Source organism: Mus caroli, chromosome 17 (assembly GCF_900094665.2).
Source record: "Mus caroli chromosome 17, CAROLI_EIJ_v1.1, whole genome shotgun sequence".
Taxonomy (NCBI): domain Eukaryota; kingdom Metazoa; phylum Chordata; class Mammalia; order Rodentia; family Muridae; genus Mus; species Mus caroli.
Window position 1 is genome coordinate 21,590,702 of NC_034586.1, and position 5,425 is coordinate 21,596,126.

A 5,425-nucleotide genomic window follows, 5' to 3' on the forward strand; every position below is an offset into this window, starting at 1 on the left:
CAAGCCAGGCTGTGGATACCACAGTGGGCAAGCAGTGGGCAGGTGAGAGGGCTTCAAAACACAGACCCAAGGCTGGGTCAGAGCCACTGGATCTCGATGCTGAGATGACTCAACCCAACTAAACCTGGTGGGCATCCAGAGACAAAGTCACCACAAATGCTACAGTGTCCCCACTTAGTGGAGTGACCTTCAGTCGAAAAGACCTCACTCTCCCCCAACCCTTCCAATAATTAGTAATCGCCAATTCCCAGTGTATTAGAGTCTGTCCCTGCTTTTAGTATCTACACAAAGAACTAGACAGTGGGCCAGTGGTGCAGCATGCTCACAGAAGGAGGCCCTGGGTTCCCCAGCACACACACACACACACACACACACAAAACCCTACCTACAAAAACCTTCTGTTTGCAGAACTGAGTTTACACAGCTCCCGTCTCTGACCTTTTTTCCATGAGTGGGTTTCTATTCTACGAAGTTGGACGCAACCCTAATCTTCCCAGAATTCAACAAGGCTGCCAGGTTGAAGGGTCAGTTTACAAAATCAACAGAGACGTAACAACTAAAAAATGCCAGATGGAACAAACATGTATAATAAGGTGGGAAATAATGTCCACACGTTTTATTGATAAACTCCACAATATGATAATTATTATATCAGTTGTTTTATTTCATTTTGATTTTCTAAAATTACAGCCACATTTAGGAGTTAATTCTCTCCTTCAGCCATGTGGGTCCTGGGGATCAAACTCAGGTTGCCAGACATCAAACCTTTCCCTGCTGAGCCACCTCGCTGACACAGTCTGACATAGCCTTGACTGGTCTGGAACTTGCTCTGTAGACCAGGCTGGCCTCAAACTCACAGGGGTCTGCCTGCCTCTGCCTCTGCCTCCCAAGTACGGGAAGTTAAGATGGACTTAAGCACACCTGGCTCCTTGTTTTTCTTTTTTGAGACAGGACCACACGTAACCCATACTGGCGTCAAGTTTGATGGATAGCCAGAGATGACCTTGAACTTCTCATTCTCCTCCCTCCACCTCTTAAGTGCTGGGATTACAAGTGTTCTTTGAAGTCTAGGAAAAGAAAGGAGTCCTTGGGTAAAGGCATCTGTCACCAAACCTGGCGACCAGAGTTCAATCCTCAGGATCGCATGGTGGAGAAAGAGACCTGACTCCAGAAGGCTACATATACACACTGGCACACATATGCACAGTAAATAAATGTAATACTAATGAAGAAGTTTCTCTTCATCGAAATGTATTACACGTGTCCCAGTTGTTCTTGCTGATCTGTGATGGGGGTTACAGGCTGCATCACTTGGGCGCATCTCTTCCAGGTGAGAACAGCCATTCCTGTTGGTGAATGGCTTGGAAATGTGAAAATCCCCTTTTGCATCGGCTTTAAGGAACCGGTTTGAGCCTAAATGAAATGCCTGCCACAGGTGTGCATGGGGATGGGCGTCACCACGACACACAGGATGGACATAAAGCATGTTGCAATGTCAACCGTGTTCGTTGCTGAAATGACAGCATCCACTGTGTCTGCTTCGCAGTACCCGTCTCCCAGGCACATGCTCCCATGGTACAGACTTCCAGGGTATGTGCTTCCATGACGCTGTAGAGCACCTCTATATAATAAAATATCTGCCCTCTTCATCAGATTAGCTGTGCCTACTTGCAAATAGACATCATAACGAGGCTTATGACATTCCCTCATAGACGGAGAGTGTGAGAAGAGTGTCACTGGACGCTCACCTGCGTATCCAGCTGCTCCTCCACTTACATGCAATTCTGCCCTAACTGTATGTGGCCTCCGGGTAATACAGGCTGAGGAGGGTTAACGGAGAGTGTGTGTGTGTGTGTGGTGGTGGTGGGGGTAACATCTCTGCTGCCATGAAGGAGCTGTCAACCATGTTGGGTGCAGACCTTCCAATGCTGCTGCTCGAAAGCTGTCCACACTCCTGCCCTAACCTATCATTCATACCCTTTAAGAAAGCTGAATAAAACTGTCCCAGCACCCAGGAGCAGAGGCAGGTGAATCTCCGAGTTCAAGACCAGCCTGGTCTACAGAGCGAATTACAGGACATCCAGGGCTACACAGAGAAACCCTGTCAGGGGGTGAGGGTAAAGAAAGACAGACAGACCGACAGGCAGGCAAGCAGGCAGGAAGGAAGGAGGGACAGAAGGAAGGAAGAAAAAGAAAAGGAAAGGAGAGAGGTGGGGGACAAACCTAATAAACTCCCAGTTCTGGTTCCTGTAGTGTAAACTATGGTATGGCGGCACTTTGGTTTGTAATTGAGATCTTCTTAGGGAGGAATAAGATTGTTTGCATCACCCCAGAGAAGGAATTCTCACAACATAGTACCTATTTCTCATGGAAGTACAGCTTTCCCTTGTAGTTTTATGTTAAACTCTTTAAGGAACATTGTAAGTTGGGTGAGGTGTCTCACACTTGTAATCCTAGCACCAGGAAGCAAGAGGCAGGAGATTGGCCATGAGCTTAACACAAGCCTAAATAAACTACATAGTACATTAAGAAAGAAAAGAAACATTGTTGTTGAAGTTGTTGATACCCAAGACCATTCAGTGTTGGATAACACAGCTCCTTCCTGTTTGGAGAGTCCCTTGCTCTCCACGGTAGAACGAAGGCACACCTGGCACACCTGTCCCATTGTGAAGCAGCTGGCCCGCTCCCTGGGAGGGCAAGTTGGGCTATTGTCGAGTATCTATTTCTAACAAAAGGTCTCAAACTGGTGAAGGCAAGAAATGCACAGTTGACTTCAATAATTTAGAGGCACTGGAACACATGAGGAAACTAAAGAGGAAGCTTCCCAATTCTCAGCTTGGTAGACTCGTCTCCCTCAGTCTTTTCTCTGCCCACACATTTTTTTTTTCCCAGCATTGCCTGAATCGTAGCAGCCCAGACCCCGTCAGGTTCCACTGAATCGGTTCTCACACCCTGGAAATGTTCTTGCTTACAGTGTTACTCTTCAGACTCCAGTCACCTCCCAACTCAGGGGACAGAGAATGACGCCTCCAGTAAACAGGCTGCATAGTCTCGTGACATCTGTGGATTCCTATGAGCCAAGAAAAATCACTAGAAATCTCTTGCTTCAGCTTACTTTGTTTCTTTTTTTGTTTCTGGAAACCGTGTCTGATTGAAGCCCAAACTAGCCTTGAACTTGTGACCCTCATATTTCAGCCTTGGGAGTTCTCTATATTTACATATCTGTGTAGCTATGTGGGTCCCCGAAGATAACCTACAGTGTGCAGTACCTCAAGTCCCATCCACCTTGATTTTTTGTTTGTTTGTTTGTTTGGTTGGTTGGTTAGTTGGTTAGTTGGGTGGGTGAATAGTTTTGTTGGGGGTAGGGTTTTTTTTTTTTTTAGATTTATTTATTTTTATTATATGTAAGTACACTATAGCTGTCTTCAGACACTCCAGAAGAGGGAGTCAGATCTCCTTACAGATGGTTGTGAGCCACCATGTGGTTGCTGGGATTTGAACTCTGGNAGATGGTTGTGAGCCACCATGTGGTTGCTGGGATTTGAACTCTGGACCTTTGGAAGAGCAGTCGGGTGCTCTTACCCACTGAGCCATCTCACCAGCCCGGGGGTAGGGTTTTTTGTTTGTTTGTTTGTTTGTTTGCTTGCTTCATTGGCAGGGTTTCTCTGTGTAACCAGCCCTGGCTATCCTGGAACTCACTTTGTAGAACAGGCTGGCCTTGAACTCACAGAGATCCACCTGCCTCTGCCTGAGATCAAAGACTTTGACTACCATGCCCAGCTTTGATTTTGGTTTTGTCTTGTTTTGAGACAGGCTATCACTTAGAAGTTCTGATTAATTGGAAACTTTCTGTGTAGATGAGGCTACCTGGCTGATTTTTTAAAATTACATTCCCTGTGTGTGTGTGTGTGCATTCTTGCAGCACACATATAGGAGGGGAGAACTTGTGTGAGTGTGACCTTTTTCACCTTTGACCATGGGATCCCAGGGATTGGGGTCAAGTCACCAGGCTTGTGCCACACTCCTTCCCTCTCCGCCGGCTTACCGCCCCTTCCCCATTGTGAGACAGGTTTTCTCTCTGACCTGGAGCGCATTGGTTCAGCGGGCTGTTGTCTCTGCCTGCCCAGTGCTGGGATTACATGGATTGGGGGAATCAGATGCACATGCTTTCTAGAACCTTCAGCTTCCCAGCTCCCTATCTAACTATTGAAATTGGTCCCAACATCCTTCTCTCTCAGAAGGATGTTCTTATATTAATATTCATAAACAAAGCCACTTCTGACTTTTTGCTTCCTCAAATGTTGCAATCTAACTTTTCTTGCTTGATTTAGAAATGAATGTCATTGGCTTGTAGACTCATTTTCTCCTTTTTTTTTTTTTTCTTTTTGTGAAGAAGATATTCTGCTATGGTAATATGTTCTATTTTTAAACGTTCTAATTTTTCTGACTAGCTTCCGGCAGAGTGGGAGCATTCCTGTGATGATAGCAGCTGTCTTGGCATTACACCCTAAACGCAGAGCTTCACCATCTGATTTGTGTTTGGTTTGTGTCACTGTGCATAGACCCTGGGGCCTGATGAAGGATGGACAAGCATTCACCTCTGACGGACACCACCAGCTCCACTCCATCAAAAAGCCAGCCTCCCCTTCACACATGATGGGCCCTGGTAATAGGATAACATAGATGTCACAGTGGGGACCTGTGACCTCTGCTGCTGCTGCTTCTGCAGCTGTTGTGATCTGCAGCAGGAAGCCAGTCCCTTCAGCTCCATCCCACGGTTGTAGGAGCAGAGTCAGGGAACTTCAGTGACACAAATGTGTGCCAATTAATGGCATTCTGAGACAGTTTTTATACATCACCAAAGGTGTCCTCTTATTGTTGTTGTTGTTGTTGTTGTTTGAAACGAGTTTCTCTGTTTAATAGCCCTGGCTGTCCTTGACTCGCTTTGTAAACCAGGCTGTCCTCAAATCCTCTTTGACTTTTTAGAAACTTTTTTTAAATATAGAAGCAGGGGACAGGGTGGGGGAACTGAAGATGGCAGAGCAGTGAGAAGCACTTGCCGTTCTTGCAGAAGATCTGGGTTCAGAGTGGAGCATCCACGTGGCAGCTCACAACTGTCCAGATCCTCAGGTCTAGGGACTCGAACACCCTTCTCTGCACCCCACTTATACCAGGCGAACACGGTGTGCATCAAACACACCTACAGGCAAATGCTTGTGCACATTTGCAGCTGTGGGCGCTGCTCAGTGGTCAAGGCCGTGTTTAACACGTTCAAGCACGTGGATTGGGTCCTCATCACCAAAAACTAGAAAACAAATCTACACACCAATCTAGAAGCTGAAGACGAAGCATCACAAGTTGGAGGCCATTCTGGGCCACAAGATACTGTCTCAAAAAACAAAAACAACAAAACAACAACAAAAAC